A 20,126-nucleotide genomic window follows, 5' to 3' on the forward strand; every position below is an offset into this window, starting at 1 on the left:
TGTCACAAAAGGGATACTTGCCACTTTGTGACAATAACCCCTGCTTCAAAGCCCAGGGAGCTCACATCTGTTTGGCAGGGCTTGGGACATTTCCCCACACCCAAGGACAGAGGAGCTGGGAAAGTGAGAATCTGAACTTCCTGCTTCTATAGTGGTAGACAAGATCTGCTCCCATCAGGTGGGGAGTTCTCCAAGTATAGAAAGTCAAAATAAAATTTTAAATCTTCCTTTTTACTTATAACTAGAGGCCCGGTGCATGAAATTCATGCATGGGTAGGGTTCCTAGGCCTGGCCGGCGATCAGGGCCGATCGGGGCCTTCCTGCTGCCAACTGGGGCCTTCTTTCATTCCGTCCCATCCCCCTGGTGGTCAGCACCTGTCAAAGCGAGCAGTCGAACTCCTGAGGGGACAATTTGCATATTAGCCTTTTGTTATATAGGATATTTTTATTTTTATTTTTTTTAGATACAATTTTTTTTAATTGCCTAAAGTTTTACATAAGTCTCATTTTTCCCCTATAGGATATTTTTTAAGTAATAAGGCAAAACAAAACTCTGACCAATTCCAAACCAAATCAAAACAAACCAAACAAAAAGCTTAACATGAATGTAACTATTTTTAAGGAAGATCACTATTTTTTAAATAGGAAAAATGAATGTGTAGATATTAGACACATCTGAGGAAAAAACAATTTTTAGGAAGTTATCTAAATGTATGTACACATTAGAAACGCACACCTCATATTTTCTGGTTTTCTAATCAAAAGTTTGATTCAGAATACCTGCCATTTTTTTCTATATCTCTGACGAATTTATTGTCACTGAAAGCTATTTCTTCTAATGTAGCAACAGGTAAATTAGATATAGTCTAATATTGTAGTAAATTAGATCTAGTTTGATGTTTTAAGCAGCTTCTTACAAACATGGTTAGTAGAGTAACAAAGAGTGCTTCTCCACTCAGTGAAATTTCTTTGCCATCAAAAATAGAATGTTTTAAAATGTCAAGAATAATATGTACCTAATGATACATTTTACTAGAATTAGAAACAACTATACTTGCACAAGCAATTTAGAGTAAGATTCAAAAAAAAATCCAAAGACCTGGTATAATTAAATGTATTTGTGTTTATCTTTCACATTTTCTTTCTTATATTTCCTGAGTACAAGCACCAGAACAATTTTCTCTAAAATGCCAATTTTATTATGTCATTCACATGCACAAAATCTTCCGCTACCTCTCTGTGACTTTAGGAAAAATACAGCCTCCTGAGCTGGTATTAAGACTTCTCTTCAGTGTGGCAGCCCCAAATCTGCAGCTGCATCTCGCACTGTTGCTACATGAACCCGTAGGTAAGGCCAGTGGGTCACTGAACAATCTTGTGCTTGTTTGCCTCTGTGCCCGTGTTCATACCATCTTCTCTACCTAAAAAGGGTTCACCAGCTCTTCCTACCCATATCCATTTTACTTTTCTCTAAAATGTGGGCTCAGATCTCATGTTCTGTAGGAAGTCTTCTCTCTCAGCCCAGCTGAGTCAATCTCTTGAATTCCTATAGCAAAAGCCATCCCACTTTCTGGTTCTTACCAATGATGTCAGTGTGTGAAACATGTCACAATTTGTCACCCCTAATCATTAAAGCTGGATATTGTAAATTTTAATCTAATTAATTAAAGCAATCTTAACATTCTCCCTCATTAACACTACTATCCATCGCCTGAGTCCTGAGGGGCTTTCCGGATGGGGTGCCTCTACAGATAGCACCGGCGATTACCCATCACTGTGGGTCTGCCTGGGAGTGTGCCCCACTGTCTGATTCCAAGTGCAGCACCTCATCATTGACTCAGTCTGTCCATCAGCCCAGGACACAGGGCTCATGTTGAAGAACCAGAGGCTTGAAAGACAGTGAGAGCCCTCCTACAGTGATAAAGGGAAGGGAGGAACTTGGAGATGACTCTGTATCTATAATGGACCTAGTAAGCTTCAGCAGGTACCTATAGGGTGGGGACTGAAGGAGTTATAGTTTGGGTGTAGCAACATGCAGGCGATAATAACAAACCTTCCAGAACAGGGAGGGGTGGAGGGATGGTAGAGATGACTTTGTACTGAACAATCCTTGTTTGGTTAAACACAAGAGACCACCCCCAGCCCACCACTGTTTAGGGACTCCCAGAAATAGCTGGGTGGAATTTGAGAGTGGTCAGATTTCCCAAAATTGAAGGTGACAGCAGAGCCAGAGAAATGCCATTTTTACCATTACTGTGACTCTATTTTATTTCAGACAGGTGTGGCCGGAGACAACAACATGAGTTATATTCAGATGTGTTTATTTGTCATTTTAAGGCACATAAGAATGATAGATAAAAATAGTTGTACTTAGGTGAAGGAATTATTGGCAACTTTTGTGGGAACAGTTTAATAACAAATATATATAGTTATTATTAAACTGTTACCACAAAATGAATAAATATAAAAACATTCTTAAACCGTTACTGTAAAACTATACATATATATATAGTATATATATACACACACACACACACAGTGTCCTGCTGCAATTTCCAAAAGCAGAGTGTGGTTGAGGTCAGGCCTAGGCCATCCTTGCTGGGCCTACTGCTTGGAGAATTTCTGGGATTTAGCATGGTTTAGTCAGTGGCCTCTTCAGACTTCATGAATATCGTTCAAGTAAGCTCAGGCTGTAGCCCTCCACAGGTCACATGACTCCCTCACTCCCACCCACAAGCGACTTGTCTGATGCAGTTGCTAAGAAAACCTCACCTTGACTGCAGTGGTTCTTCAGAGCCTATGAGAAACCCTTCATTTTGTCTTTACCTGGTTTATACACTACCTCAGATGACTGCAGGTATCACGGCCTGGTTAATGCTGAGGGATCTTTTGAGGGCCTGGTAGAGACTTCAGTCTGGAGTCCAGGTTTCCACCAGGTGGGGCTTTCTGGTCCACTCCCAGTATCTAGAAGTGTCAGGGCTGTTGAACACACTAACATTGTCAAATAAATGGCTTTCTGCTAAACACCTAAAGCATTCAGGATTTGATTAATCTCACCTTGACCCTGACTTGTTGGGACTAGACAGGGCACCCCCGAGTTTACAGAGACACCACATACACTACGAAATGCTATGGCCTCAAGGGATGCTGTAGATGAGTCTTCTCACACTTTAATGTGCATGTGAATCACCTGGAGATTTTGTAAAAATGTAGATTCTGATTCAGCAGATCTGGGTGGGACGGAGGTTCTGCATTTCTAGCAAGTTCCCAGGTGATGCTAATATAGCTGGTCTGAGCGCCACAGTTTGAATGGCAAGACTCTGAAGGAAGCAGAGCAGATGGAAAACATTCCAGGACATAGTTCCAAATTATGTCCTTCTATGGACATGATTTTCTTACAGCTGCAAAGGAAGTCACCTTGAAGACAAATGGGAATGGCCTTCATCCACTTGGCCTTTGTAATCTTCTCCCAGATATTTAGTTGTGAGCAAGCAGAGATAATGGAACTGGTTAGTATTCTAGAGGAACCCAGGCATATGTCAGTATTTCCACCCCACTCCACATATACCCCATGTCAAATACTCACCTAAACACACCTCATTTCTCACCCACCCACTATGATTCAGGTCTTTAGTCCCTAGGGCAGGGCAGAAGAGATGATGAGAAATTGTTCAGTGACTGGATAATGGTTAGTGCTGGACAACTGGGATTTTCAGGAAAGGTAACAGGGTTCTTTTCTATTTCTACCTGCTGTCCAGGTGGTCATTGGCAGCTCACTGGGCTGGGCACTGTGGGAATCAGAAATAAACAAAGAAAACCTTATTCCTGCTCTCTAGACACTTCTTGTCTAGTGAGGAAGCCACACGTGAGCAAATAACAATGTGTTAAGTTTTTAGTAGTCTGATGACAATATCTGTTTTGAACATGCTAGGGCTAAGGTTTGGGAAAGGACTTAGAAAAAGCTTCACAGGACAGAGGCATGGGAGCTAGGACTTTCCTAGGTGGAGACGAAGGCATGAGAGGAATCTAAACCAGTGTCCTGATAGGCTTCCTTGAGGGAAAGGCTGGGGAGAGAGAGCAGCCCCAAGGAGGAGTGCCCAGGACCACGGTTTTCTGAGTAGGGAAGGTGATTGAAAGGGGAGCAAAGGCTCTTGCTTAAAATTAGATACATATTTGGTCAGATGGGGCTCCCACTGAGCTATGAGGGTTTTCTCTTCTCACTTTTATTATTTCTCTGAGTGATAAGAAAGAGTTGATTGCTACAATGAAAGGGGGTATTTATGAGCTTCTCAGAGATCTTTGCACCAGAAAACATCAAAGTCAGACCGCACTGTTCCAGGGACAGGCCTGCTGTCAGGGTCAGGTGCCACATTGAAAGGGGCATAATTGCCATCTAATGGCCCAAACCCACAAGTGTGAGCTCCATTTTAGTCATCTACAGTCTCTTCACGTATGAAGTCACCGTGGCCTTGACAAGTCATTTAGTATAACCTCCTCTGTCTTCTTCCAGTTCCTAGCCTCTTAGTTTGGTTTCTGGAGAATATTGATCCAACTATGAAAATGTCAAATGGGCAGTATTACACAAGAAGTTAATCCATACTAAAGTGTAAATAATTACTCAAAAAATATTAGTGACTGGTGCTGCCCCTGTGTCTAATTCGATAGAAGAGAGCAAATGATGGAGGAACCATGGGGAGCAGGAAGAGCAGGGGTGGAGTGGGGAGTGGGTTGTCCCTGAAGAGAAACAAATACAGGAAGAGGCTGCAGGAGCAGCAGCTGCCTTTGATTTTACTTGTTTACCTTCTCCTGGGAAGGGGCAAATAGGAGCTGCTCAGGATATTATTTTTAGAGCTATTTTCAAACATGTGGCTAGACACGGCTGTGGTGCTGTTTGCCTATGAAGAATGTTTAACATGCCTGGCTTTCTTACAGAGGCTTTCTTCCTAGGTGCACCAGCAAGCTAAACAAAACACTCTGAAGAAAGAAATCCCACGTCAGTCCATCCTGAATGATGTGGGGTGGCTCCTGGGCACCACGAGGGGCCCTGGCATGGCCTTCTGGTGCCGACAGGGGGAGGGAGGGGTGGTTTGTTTTATTGTTTTCCTGCTGTACTCCGCTTCTCCAGGGTCTCTTACTATTTGCCAAATTTTTACATTTCTCAGAGAGAACCTAAGGACTCCTTTGAGACTGTGAAAAAGGTATTTTTGGATGAGGAGGCCGAGCCATTCCAGAGCTGGTGAGGACTGAAACCAGGTAAGAGTGAGTACCACAGGGAGGTGGAGGGGCCGGGATCAAGGGTTTGGCAGTAGACAGACCCAGTTCTCATCCTGGCTTCTTAGGAGCTCTGCAAACGTTAGTAAGTTAGGGTATCTTGCTGGACTCAGTTTCCTCCTTTAGAAAATGGAGATAAAAACAGTTAGCGTTGCCCTGGCCAGTGTGTTCAATGGTTAGAGCGTAGGTACATGCACCAAAGGTTCATGGGTTTGATTCTTGGTCACGGTGACGGCGGGAGGCAACCAATGCTTTGTCTCTCTCGCATAGATGTTTGGTGTTTTTTTCTCTCTCTCTCCCTCCCTCCCCTCCTGCCTCTCTCTCTCCCCCACTCCCTCCCTCCCACTGTCTCTGGGAATAAAAGGAAAAAATATCCTCAGGTGAGGATTAACAACAACAACCAAAACCAGTTAGTGTTACTGTGAAGATTTAAAAGAGATAAAGAATGGAAAGCACTGAGTCTGGCTCCTAGTAGGTGCTCAGTCATTACCTTTCAATGACTACCCTCAAATCTCCCTTCTAAGTACCCCATTCCTTCCGCTGTGCCTCCCTACTTCCTGTTGGGAGGGTATCTCAGTCTCCTGCGTTGCTCAGAGATCCCCCTTTTCTAGACAGAGGAGTTCTCATCTGGTGGGAACAAAACCAGAGAGGGTATGTTCAGGACAGGGCTCCTGAGTCTCCCAGGCTGGGGGCCTTCTCCTTTCAGAAGGCCCAGGCTCCTCTTTGGAATCCCTTTCTCCTTCCATGCTCAGGCCTGGAAGGGACCCCTTACCAAAAGTCTAGGGGTGGTGGCTCAGGCTGGTGCTGCTCCAAGTCTGAGCGAGAGACACTCCTTCCCTGGGCTCTACGTCTTTGGTGGCCCTTTCCAAAGGGGCTCTTTTCACCTTCTGAGTGTTAAAAACCTCAAAAGTCTAGGTTAAGCATCTAGGCCTGATGCGTGGGCTGTGAGTTCTCCTATTTGGGTAAGGCACAGTTCTCTCTCTTTTTTTTATTTGGTAAAATATAAATAATAAAATCTACCATATTAACCATTTTTACATATAAAATTCAGTGGCACTAAGTGCATTCATGCTATTGTGCAATCATCACCATCATCCATGTCCAGAACTTTTTCTTCATCTCACATTGAAAGTCTGTACCCATTAATAACTCCCCCTTCCCCTTTCCCTCCAACCTCTGCTAGCACTATTCTACTTTCTGTCTCTACGTATTTGACTATTCTAGGTACTTCATATAAGGGGAATCATGCAATATTTGTCCTTTTGGGTCTTTTAAAGGAAAAAAATTATATAGTGCAGATTTACTCTACTGACTATTCTGATGTTGCACACACGCATATGTGTAAAAATAGGTATAGAATTCTGTTACAGATTTATTTACAGCTTAGACAATCAGAAAATAAATGATCGAACTAAACCTAAAAAGCCACATAATCCTATATAGTTAAATTTAATGTGAGAGATGATATTTTCCTAAAACAAATCCCTAAAGTTGTTTAATAATGGAAAGAGTTTGGGTTCTGGTTTTATATTTAATTTTTGCCTGCTTTTTGACGTGACTCATTTTAATGCAGAGAATAACACTTTGCATAAGTAAGTTATAGAAAATGTCACTAATTAACATCAAAGCTTGGTTGGTTGTACAGGATAATAAGACAACACACTTAACCATAACAATGCCAGGAAACAATTCTTGAAGTTCAATAGTAATGAAATGTTACTAGAAAATAATGCAGAAATTATTTTTTGAAGATAACATTAGTATTGTGATGTTCTTGAAATCTGAATTAAAGAAAGCCTCTAATCTAATTCTTATTAGAATTGGGAAGAGAAAAATGCTTTATTGTAATTACCTATTATACTTGCTGTTAATGAACTGTTACAAGTTGATACATACAAAGACAAGCTCTGGTCAATAGAATCTGGATGTGAAATCACCTCCTGTGGCCAGGTCCTCTTGAATCCAGCATGTTTATAAAACTGTTTCAGCCAAAACCGGTTTGGCTCAGTAGATAGAGCGTCGGCCTGTGGACTGAAAGGTCCCAGGTTCGATTCTGGTCAAGGGCATGTACCTGGGTTGTGGGCACATCCCCAGTAGGAGATGTGCAGAAGGCAGCTGATTGATGTTTCTCTCTCATCGATGTTTCTAACTCTCTATCCCTCTCCCTTCCTTTCTGTAAAAAATCAATAAAATATATTTTTAAAAAAAAACTGTTTCTATTATCTATTGCTATGACACAGCCATCCCCAAATTAGTGGCTTAAAATATTAACATTTATTTTGCTCACAAATCTATGATTTGGGCAGGGCTTGGCAGGGACAGTTTGTTTCTGCTCCACTAGACTTAAGTGGGGGTGGCTTGAAGACTGAGGGCTGAAGTAAACTTTTTCTATAAAAGACCATTTAGTAAATTATTTTTGCCTTTGTAGACCTGATTTCTGTCGAAACTACTAAAAATCACCATTGTAGGGCAAAAGAAGTCACAGACAACTAAATGGGCATGGCCATATTCCAATAAAACTTTATGTATAAAAACAGGCAATAGCCCCTAACTGGTTTGGCTCAGTGGATAGAGTGTCGGCCTGCGGACTGAAGGGTCCCAGGTTCGATTCCAGTCAAGGGCATATACCTTGGTTGCGGGCACATCCCCAGTAGGAGGTGTGCAGGAGGCAGCTGATCAATGTTTCTCTCTTATCCAATGTTTCTAACTCTCTATTCCTCTCCTTTCCTCTCTGTAAAAAATCAATAAAATATATTTTAAAAAAGAAAAACAGGCAATAGGTCATATTTGGCCCACAGGTCAAAATCTGCCCACCTCTGATTTAAAAGCTTGCTCACTCACGTCTGGCCGTTGACACTGGCAGCTGACTGGGACCTTATCTGGGTCTTCCAGCCAGAATACCTACGTGTGGCCTCTGCATGGGTCTTGAGTTTTCTCACAACATAGAGCTATGTTCCAAGAACAATTGTTCAGGGAAAAAGAGCCAGGAGGAAGCTCTATTCCTTTTTTTTTTTTTTTTTTTACCTAGCCTAAGAACCACATTCTTTTTGTAGAAGCAGTTGCAAAGTCCACTGTGGTTGAAGAGGAAGAAATACAGATGCTGGTGAGATAGTGACAAAGCGCTGGAAGAGCATGTAGGACCAGGAATATTGTTGAGCCTATTTTGGACAATACAATCTTTCATATTGACCATCTGCCATGCGATGATTCAATTCTCTCACTACTTTTTACATTCGAACCATTTCAAAATCTTTACTTGTACAGCAGGCCTTAACATCATTTGAGCTTCATTTATTGTGAAAACATCCACAAACACAACTTAGGTACTGAAATTTCATGGAGCATTCTAAAATAGTCATCCAGATTATTTAGAACAAGCTAAGAATTATTTTTATATTATTATAAAAAGTAAAAAGTCAAAATTAAAAAAAAAAAATCTCAAAGATCTTGCAGTTCTCTGAAAATATCTTCTGCATTTGAGAAATACTTATCTCAGCCTTAGGTCAAAGGGACAAACAAATTCCTCCCAGCCCTTACATGGTCCAGTCCAACTTCCCAGAGTGAAGGTCAAAGTCTTATAATCAGAAGATGTGTGTACTTGCTGCAAAAGTCCTTGCCCCAGAGCTCCCTGGGAAGCTGTAGTTCAAGAATTTGGTCTTGGCCATCTCAGTATTTCTCCCCAGAGACACAGACCCTAATTGCTTTTCACCATTTTCAGCTGCATTGTGGCTCTTCAGCAGCCCCTTCACAGCAGTGTGAAAAAAAAGATTATCTTCTTTATTATTGTCTGGATTTCTGGTTGACATGCCTTAGCTTTTTTTTTTTTTTTTTTTTTTTAAATATTTTATTTATTTTTATTTTTTTATTGATTTTTTACAGAGAGGAAAGGAGAGAGAGAGAGTTAGAAACATCGATGAAAGAGAAACATCGATCAGCTGCCTCCTGCACATCTCCCACTGGGGATGTGCCCGCAACCCAGGTACATGCCCTTGACCGGAATCGAACCTGGGACCTTTCAGTCCGCAGGCTGACGCTCTATCCACTGAGCCAAACCGGTTTCGGCGACATGCCTTAGCTTTGTGGATCATCTTCCACAAGAGTTTCTTAGGATTTTTCTTGGTGTCCAACCTGGAGGACTAAATACCTGATGCAGGCTGCCAGTTGGTAGAAGAGAAAGTATGAAAACTTTTTCCTGCTTAACCATCTGGCTTCTCTTTTTTGATTATCTGAACAAATAGATCTTAAGAATGCTGCCCACTGTGACAAAGCCGTGCTGAGAACTTCATTCAGTGCTTTCAGTGATGAAAGAGGACATGTAAAGCATGTCTTTATGTATGGAATACCCCCATTCAGAAAACCTGTGGTGGCTGAATTAAGATACCACATCTGAAGTCTTTAGGGGATAATGTAAGCACACAGTAGACCCCAAAGAGTCAACAAATGTCAGGTAGGATGGTGGTAATAGCCCATACCTCCATACCCATGGTGTCTTTCTTTTATGTTGTTGGGTATTGAGCTTCTCACAGTTGGTCCAGGGATAGAGGGCGAGGTGCCCAGTTGGTGTGGGTGACCTTAACTGAGCAGCTGGAAGAGAAATACTAGCCTATCCTGAAGGTGGGGAGACACTTGGTTAAAAGCTATTTTATTGTTTCTGATGCATTTGGTAACTGAGAAGCTGAGCTATGGGCCCTTCTTTCCTCCTGTACATCCTGGTAAGGGGTCGATCTTAAGATGCTTTTCCTCTTTCCTACTGTTCATTTTTCTACTGAGAACCAAATCTCTCTATGACTCATGTAGTTGCTGTAGAGCTAATTCTGATGTCAGGAGCAGAGGCCATTGATTTGATAGGAGGAGAGCAATGACTACTCAGAAACAAGTCTCCTCTCATCATGCAAATACCCCTAATTAAGAAATCCAGAGACAGATACTGTGTCATGGAAACATAATTTCCTTTGACTCAGGAGTTCCAGGAATTGCTGCAGGCTATCAAGCTTTCTTGATTTCCCGGGTTAAACAGCTTTACCCGGAGTTTTCTTGAACAAAAGTGAATTCAATCTTTTCCATGGGCCAGGTGTAGGCCTAGTGCAGCTGTGGGCAAACTACGGCCCATGGGCCGGATCCAGCCCGTTTGAAATGAATAAAACTAAAAAAAAAAAAAAAGACCGTACCCTTTTATGTAATGATGTTTACTTTGAATTTATATTAGTTCACACAAACACTCCATCCATGCTTTTGTTCCGGCCCTCCGGTCCAGTTTATGAACCCATTGTGGGCCGAAACCGGTTTGGCTCAGTGGATAGAGCGTCAGCCTGCGGACTGAAAGGTCCCGGGTTCGATTCCGGTCAAGGGCATGTACCTGGGTTGCGGGCACATCCCCAGTGGGAGATGTGCAGGAGGCAGCTGGTTGATGTTTCTCTCTCATCGATGTTTCTAACTCTCTATCCCTCTCCCTTCCTCTCTGTAAAAAATCAATAAAATGTATTTTTAAAAAAAATCAGGAGGGGCCCTAACCGGTTTGGCTCAGCAGATAGAGCGTCCGCCTGCGGACTCGAGGGTCCCAGGTTTGATTCCAGTCAAGGGCATGTATCTTGATTGCGGGCACATCCCCAGTGGGGAGTGTGCAGGAGGCAGCTGATTGATGTTTCTCAATCATCGATGTTTCTAACTCTCTATCCCTCTCCCTTCCTCTCTGGAAAAAATCAATAAAATATATTTTAAAAAAAATAAAAATCAGGAGGGATTATCTCAGCTGTGGAGGTCCCCCCTGAGGAATGAGGGATCCTAGCTCCCTATAGGAAACCCCCAGCACAGGGATCTCCAGTGCCAAGGACAGAAGTCCCCATAACTTCTGACTTTGAAAAACAGCTGGGATTATGGCTGAGTGAGATAGAGCTGCTGAAGTATCAGGCATTTCTCTAAAAGGGCCCATGCATGGACTTACTTGCTGAAGACACACTTGCTAAAGTGTTGGAGCAGGAGCTCAAAAAGTGTGAGGAACATACAGTGAAGAAATGAATTGTCTGGCTTCAGGGCAAGAGCCAGAGAAGCAGCTTTCCCCCAGGCAGAAATGCTAACGGAGGCCATTATTCCTTTGCTGCGCCCTCCCCCTGCAGGCATAGGTGGGCACCATGCCTGAGTTTTCATCAATCTGGCTAACACTGTTTGCCTCTTCCTGGTGATTTCCTGAGACTCTACCTCAACAAACTTGTGGGCCCACCAAAGCTACTTCCAGTGTTTTTTGTTGTTGTTTTTTTTTTTTTTTTTTTTTTTCATATAAACGTTCTGCCTTGGCTTGTGTTATAGACTTTCTTAAAATCTCCCAAAGATTTATAGACCACAAACAAGTAGCATCTGGCCTTGGTGTGCCCCATAACTTGTGTTAAGTGGCCCCAAGAATGACAGTGTGGCAGCCAGTCTTGGTTTTCAGCTTAGCTTCTCTCAGGCAACTCCAAGTGGCAATCATCTGCAGATCACTTTGTAGCTCATACCAGGTGGTCCCAGGCAGGGCACAGGCAGCAGCTGAACTTGGCCAACATACCTGGTGGCCAACTTCAGATCACACTAGAGCACCACCCAACCACCTCCACAAATGACATACCCAACGGGCAGACTCAGAGGCACCAGAGCCCTGCTTACTTGAATCTTGCTCTGTGGGGTCAGCCTCTGTATAACAGCTCCTTTGCTATAGTCACGGCCAGTCCTCACAGCCAGTGAGGTCACCCTCAGGATCAATCCCTCTCATTGAAGTGCCAACAGCAACTAGGCTCAACTACAACAGGAGGGCACACACAACCCACACAAAGGACACACCTCGAGCATCCAGCTCAGGTGACCAAAGAGACTGTGCCACTGAGACCTACAGGACACATACTATATAAGGCCACTCTACCAAGACTGAGAGAAGTAGTAGCTCTACCCACTACATAGAAACAAACAGGCCCTGACTGGTGTGGCTCAGTTGATTGGAGCATCGTCTTATACACCAAAAGGTGGCAGGTTTGATTCCCAGTCAGGGCACATACCCAGGTTCTGGGTTCAGGAAGCATGCAGGAGGCAACTGATTGATGTTCTTCTCTCCCTTTCTTTCTTTCTTTCTTTCTTTCTTTCTTTCTTTCTTTCTCTCTCTCTCTCTCTCTCTCTCTCTCTCTCTCTCCTCCTCTCTAAAATCAATTTAAAAAAACATTTATAAATAAATAATGGAAACAAATACAGCCAAAATGGGAAGCAGCCAAAATGAGAAGACAAAGAACATGTCCCAAATGAAACAATAGGACAAAACTCCAGAAAATAACTCAACAAAATAGGGACAAGCAATCAACCAGATGCAGAGTTCAAAACACAAGTTACAAGGATTTTAATTAACTCAGTGAGAATTTTAACAAAGAGATAGGAAACATACAAAAGGAGTTAGGACACATACAAAGAACTTTTCAAAAATGAAGAATACAATAACTGAAATAAAGATATATTAGAGGAAATCAACAGTAGATTAAATGAAGCAAAAGATCAAATCAGTAATTTGGAAGACAAGATGGCAGAACATACCCAATCAGAACAGCATAAAGAGAAAAGAATCCAAAAAAAATGAGAATAGTTTAGGAGGCTCTGGGACATCATCAAGCATACCAATATTCACATCATTGAAGGACCAGAAAGAGAAGAGAGAGAGCAAGGAATTGAAACCTATTTGAATTAGTAATGACTAAAAACCTCCCTAACCTGGTAAAGAAAATATACATATATAAGTCTAGGAAGCATAGAGAATTCTAAACAAGATAAACTCAGAGGCCTACACCAAGACACATAATTAAAATGGTAAAGGTTAAAGACAAAAAGAGAATCTTAAAAGTAGCGAGAGAAAAGGAGTTAGTTACCTAAAAGGGAGTGCCCATAAGACTTTCAGCTGATTTCTCAACAGAAACTTTGTAGGCCAGGAGGGATTTGCATGAAGTATACAAAGTGATGAAAAGTAAGGAACTACAGCCAAGATTACTCTACCCAGCAACATTATCAGTTAGAATCAAAGGACAGATAAAGAGCTTCCCACACAAGAAAAAGCTAAAGGAGTTCATCACCACCAAACCACTCTTATAAGAAATATTAAAAGGACTTCTTTAAGAAAAGAAATATAAAAATATGAATAATAAAATAGCAATAACTTTGTACCTATCAATAATTACTTTAAATGCAAATGGATTAAATGCTCTAATCAAAAGACATAGGATGGTTGAATGGATAAGAAAAACAATACCCATACATATGCTGCCTAAAGAGATCCACTTCAGATCTGAAAGTAAAAGGATAGAAAAAGATATTTAATACAAATGAAAATATGCTGGGGTATCAATACTTATATTAGACAAAATAGACTTTAAAATAAAGACTATAACAAGAGACAAAGAAGGACCCAGCAATTCCACTCTGGATATTCAACCCCCCCCTCCCCCCCGCCCCCAAGTATCAAACCAAACACATTAATTTGAAAAGACATGCATTCCTATGTTCATTGCAGCATTATTTACAATAGCCAAAATATGGAAGCAACCTAGGTATCCATTGATAGAGGAATGGATGAGATAGTACATATATACAATGGAATATTTGCTCAGCCATAAAAAATGAATGAAATCTTGCCATCTGCAACAACATGGATAGACCTAGAGAGTATTATACTAAGTGAAATAAGTCAGACAAAGAGCAATACCATATAATTTCACTTATATGTGGAATCTAAAAAACAAACAAAACAGAAACAAACTCATAGATTCAGAGAACATTTCAATGGCTGCCAAATAAGAGGGAGTTTGGATGGGGATGAAAAATGCAAAGGGATAAAGATGTGACTATTGCTAGCTCTAAAAACAATCATGGGAATGTAAAGTAAAGCATAGGTATTATAATCAATAATATTATAAAAATGTATATGGTATCAGATGGGTACTACACTTTTATTTATTGAGGTGATCACTTCATATGTTACATAAATGTCTAATCACTATTATATACCTGAAACAAATATAATAATGTATGCAAACTGTAATTGAAAAAAATTATTTTTTAAAATTTTTATTGATTGATTGATTGAGAGAGAGAGAGAGAGAGAGAGATTTGTTGTTCTACTTACTGATTTTTGTATGTGCCCTGATGGGATCAAACCTACAACCTTGATGTATCAGGACAATGCTCTAACCAACCAAGCTATCCAGCCAGGCCTTAAAAAAATTATTTAAAAAATGTTTGCATAGTTTGCACCTACTAGATATGTGACAAATTTATTTATTTATTTATTTACTTACTTACTTACTTATTCATTCCCTATCTCCTTAGCCTGATTTATTTATTTTATTTTTTTTGTAATATATTTTATTGATTTTTTTACAGAGAGCAAGGGAGAGGGATAGAGAGTTAGAAACATCGATGAGAGAGAAACATCGATCAGCTGCCCCTACTGGGGATGTGCCCACAACCAAGGTACATGTCCTTGACCAGAATCGAACCTGGAACTCTTGAGTCCGCAGGCTGACGCTCTATCCACTGAGCCAAACCGGTTAGGGCCTGATTTATATATTTTTAATTGGACTCACCACAGCCTGGGGAATTATTTTATCTTTTGTTTATTATTTTACTATTTCTCCACTAGCTTCATGTTAGATGAATAATAAACACCTGTTGAATAAGAATTTTTCCTCCCTTTGATCTCTTTCCTTTCTCCCTCCATTCAATATTTAAGTATCTCTTATATCTATTGTGTGAACAGCAGTCCATGCTCATTCCTGTCAGAACATAAAAAGATTTAAAAAATAGCTCTTTGGAGTTTGTGATTTCAGGAGAGATAAAGCATGCCTATGAGAGAGGCTGTATTCCACTGTGAAGTAGTGGGTGAGTGTGCGCTGGACAGAATTTAGTTCCTAATTGCTGCAGAGGGAAGGCACAGGGACTGAGGGTGTGCAGGAAAGGCTGCTGGAGGAGGAGAAATCTGCATTTGAGATGAAAGTAGGTACCAGGAGAGTGTACAGAAAAATACAGAATGTGCACAATCCACTTGCCTTCCCTAATATCTGAGGCTTATATTTAGGAAGGATGATTGCTCCAGTCCAGGGGTTGGGCAAAGCATGGGGTTGGCGATGATGGACATAAACCAGAAGATTCATTGTGGCATCCCAGAAGGTCAGAGCCAAAGCCCAAGGACTCTCAACTCTGGCTGCACATGTTGGAAACTTCAAAACAAATTCTAATACCAAGACCCTACTTTAATCTGGATGTCCTGGAAACTGCAGGCAGGGCTTCAGAGGGAAGACACCCTTTTAGGATGTGGATTGATAGCAGTGGCTTCTGGCTGTAAGACTCTGGCCACTGTGGCCCAGTTACGAGACTCCTGTAGTTCTGTAGTGATGGGATAACTACTGGAAATAAGACATCTGGCCATATTCCAGTGGTATGGTCTCCTTTTCCTGAGTGCAAAAGTGCCTACTTGTGACATCAGAAGAATGTGTTGACAGATGACATCCTGTTTCCAATTCCCTACTATATTTTATGGTGGGGTCCTACTTGCTTTCTCTTTGTAGGACTTTTCAGCTTCCCGTTAGGGGTTTGTAGTCAGGAACCATCCAGAGAAGCAGATTTTGATGTTGCTGGTTTTATTTGTTTGTTTGTTCTGGGGAAATTGGATCCAGAGCTTCAAGGACTTACTTTTTGGATCCTGTTAGCTTAATTTCTACTAATTATCTGCAGAGCCCTACCATAATGCTTGGCATATAGTGGGCTCTCAACTAATGCGTCAGCTGAGAACCTCTGAAATGCTAAACTTCAAGTACAGTTGCAAGAAAAGCACTGCCACATTCCTTTTTATTTACTCATGATACTTTTGGTACAAACAGAAAGGTAGAAGCAAAGAGAGACTTGGCCAGTCTTCAAAATAAACCTGGAAATGTTGATTGAGATCTCCAAGGCATCAAGCACCGTGTAAAATATTGTGAAAAGGCGATAATAAACATGGCTTTTGTCCTCCCGTCTCTGACCATCTAGTTGGAGAGGCAAAAAAAGCAAAGACAACAGCAACAAAATGAACAAGTGAAAAGTTAACAATAAAGGATTTATAGAGCAATCAAGACAACAATAAAATTGTTGTCAGGGGGGGCATTTCAGGAGTATCTGATTTATTGTCCAATAAATTCTGAGGCCAGTTGGAAATGGTCAGAAGAAAGGTCACTCCAGGCTGGGGTGGTTAGAATGAGGGAGAGAGGGGCTGGTGTGAGCAAAGGTGTAGAGCCTGTGGGGGTTCAGGATAAGCGACCCCAAGATGTGCCTCAGTGGTATGCAGATTTCTTTGAACTAAAGGCAACATTAACTGCAGGCTGGAGAACCTTCTGCTCCTCCCTTTTTAACTACCCAGAAGAGCTTGAATTAGTGGCCTTGCTCATAAAAAGTTATTACCAGAGATACCTTCTTTTGGCCTGTCTATAGAGTAGGGCAAACTTCTATTTACTAAATGTCTGCTCTTCTTACCATCCTGCAATGACCCTTCGAAGCCTCCAAAGTGTATTACCTCATCCCTAGCTCAGGATGTCTTATATACCTCTATCCCCCTTTCTGTCTCTGAAGCTCTCCTGCATGTGGAGTCTCCGGCTCTCTCATGTATGTGGGGTTCCCATGCATATGTATGTATTAATTTTGGTTATTTACTCTTGCTAATTTGTCTATTTGATTATCAGACCAGCCAAAGAACCTTGAGGGTAGAGGAAAGTCTGTTCCTCCCCAGCCCTGAAGTGGACCCAGGTATGCTCTAGTAACAGACAGTAAACTCATTTGGCAGGAGCAAAGTGAAGAGTTTTAGGTAAGTGGAGAATGGTGGAGGATAGAGTTCCAAAATGGATGGCCTCAAACCCAAAACCTGAGTGAGACTTCATCCTGCAGGAAATGGGAACAACGACGGGCTTTCAGCAAAGTAGAACCTTGAGTTGAAGAGATTCCATGGCCCATCCCTGATCTCAGCAGCAGACCTGTTGCCTGTTTGCACTCCTGATGGGATCTCCTAAGACCCTTACCAGCTCCATGTTTTTGTGCCATTTAAAGGGCACATACCTGAGGGTTGGGGGCAGGGGAGACTTCCAGCTTGGGGGACTGACCATGGTCTTTTTAAACAAGGGACTTGCTTATTTTCAGTGTCACATGTATTTGGCATTGAACTTCCTGAAGAGGGTGGGAGTGACCAGGTAGCTTGAGAATGTTCCCGTCTAGGAAGCTGGTCAATGACTCAGCAGTGGAGGGTTTTGCAATAGGTTTACAGAACCAGACCAGCTTGCTTTTCCCAAGGAAACCTTGGTGTCCTAAGAAAACCTCAGCCTGGGCCCCTGCCCTGCCGGGTTGAATTCCTTCTGTCTTCTGGTAGCACGCCTGTAGCACATGCTCTGGAACCAGCATCGGGGAGTCTAAAAAGGGCTTTGGAATCAAGTCAGATTTTTCAGTTCAAACTCTGGGTCTACCTCTAAAACCAGTTGTATGATCTCAGGCAAGTTACCTAACCTCTCCCTGTTATAGTTTCCTCATCTGTAAAAAGGAAATAACCACCACTTTGTGGGGTGGTTATAAGTATTAAATGAGACAAGTATTAAGTGACACGTAGTATTTATCCCATGTATATTTTTCTATTACCAAGTGTATAATGGTTCTACAAAGGAAATTAATTGTGTCTCTGGGCTCCACTCTAAAAAAATCAGATTTCCTGATTCCCCAACTGCCCTTTCCCTCTAGGCCAGCCCTAACATTTGAGTCCTGCAGGTGGGGGTGCTCCTGCAGTAAGTGAACTTGACCTTGGGGTTCAGGGAGAAAATTCTGTTGCCCAAGAAGTGGGTTGAAATAATCCTCATTTTTCCAGATCTATTTAGAAGACCCTTCCCTCAACCTGAGCTGTCAGAGGGGAAGGGGTTTGGGAAGGGTTGAGATGGGTGAAGGGATTAAGCAAAGAAAATAAAGAAAGATTCATTAAAATAGAAAAAAAAGAATACATTGAAGACAAAGAAGGTGGATTTTGGTATAAAGCAAGAAAACATAAAGAGGATTTCTAAATATAAATCTGTTTCCCAAATAACTTCCTAAGACAAACACTGACCTCATGTTTACTATGTGCCAGGCATAGTTCATACCACTTTACAAATATTAATTCATTGAATCCTCATAACAACCTTATGAGGCAGGTGTTGTTGTCCCAGTTTACAGCTGGGAAAACTAAGCCACGAAGAGGTTACACAACTTGCTGAAAGGCACCCAGACATGTGGGTGATTTTAAGCCAGGCATTTCAGTGGGGGTAGAAAATTACTGTACAAAAATGAGTGGAGAAGAAAGCCCATCTAAAATGCCTTCTTTTGACAAAGGGTTTAGGTATTATCACAAAGGATTTAAACGTAGGTGGATCAACAACACTGCTTCCATGATAAGCCCTGCCTCCCAGGTGACTTCTATTATGAGTTGTCTCTTGAGGTCCCTCTTGAGACAATTCTAGGTAGGCCACACTTATTTTCTTGGTTTATTTCTTTACAAACATCTGCTGAACATCACCATGGACCAGGCACAGTGCTGGGGACACCGAGGAAATTATGACAATTGGGCTCAAGAAGCTCACAGTTGAGTGGGGAAAGTCAAGAAATTAACCAACAGTCACATACATACTGAAGAAAGAGCTCTGCAAGGATAAAGTGATCCTCATTTCTCTCAAAATAAAACCAGAGCCAACTCATTTACAAAAGAGGTAATTGCCACAATTTGTCCACTGACAGAGTTAAGCAGGATGCCTTTCTTTGCCTCCTCCTTCATCTCTCTTATCTCTCTCTGTTCTTTGGACTTCTTGTCTTCCTTCTCTTTTCTTTATCTGTCCTTTTGCTTTTCTCTTAGTCACTTGAAGACCTTTCCAGGGCCTTTCCCAAGTACTTATGAGAGGGTTAATTTGAAACACAGGCAGATAGGGCAGGGGCCCAGTGGGAAACAAAGGCAGGTGGAACATAGGCAGGGGCAGACATGGCAGTTTGAGCCTAACCACAGGAACCAATCAAACAGAAATAATAAAATGTTTCTGGACTCAAAGCGGGAGGCATGGGAAACCAAGGGAGGGCCTGCAGTAAACAAGATGTACGAATACATAGAAACAGAAAATGTTCACCATAGGAACAGAGAAAGAACACACAGAAACAGGAAAAGTTTAGGTCCATTGCAGGGGAAAAGCAATTGAAGGAATCAATCAGGTGACAACACAGATAAACCTAGAGCAGGCTTGTAGCAAATATATACCCCTGGACTACAAGGTTTGAATGGGCAGCCCATCCTTGGGTCGCCCTCCCCTTACGGGGAGGCTGAATCTGCCTGTAATAAAATTTCCACACTTTGCTTGAATCATCTGGTCCGCAGAACTCATTCTTCAGTGTCGCGAGACACAACCCTGGGAAAAACATCTTGGCTCACCATTCCGGTTATCACTTATTCTCTGAGCCTATGCATCTTGCTAGCGTATTTAAATATCAAAAGGTAAGTCAAAGAATGAAAAGAGTTGGGAAACATTGACAAAGATCTTGTTAAGCTCATATCAGATTATTTCTCCCCGAAACACGGGCATTTCCTGTCTCTTGTGACCTCAATAGTGAACTGAACATCCCAAGATGTTCCCTAATTCGGATGCAGTTTGGCTGAGGGTGCTAAGACCAGGAACATTTTGAGAGAGAGATCAGAGTACATAGCAGAGGTGAGGCAGAGCGAAGTCTGAGGACAACAGTAGCCTCTTTCCTGTCTGGAGCCCCATAAATGTCATCTGTGCATTAGACCTCTCATAACAAAGCCCAGATGGTGTTACTGGGAGGAACTGCTTTGT

The sequence above is a fragment of the Myotis yumanensis genome, unplaced genomic scaffold (genome assembly GCF_028538775.1).
Source record: "Myotis yumanensis isolate MYYU_CA2020_CCGP unplaced genomic scaffold, mMyoYum1.0.hap1 SCAF_2, whole genome shotgun sequence".
NCBI lineage: Eukaryota > Metazoa > Chordata > Mammalia > Chiroptera > Vespertilionidae > Myotis > Myotis yumanensis.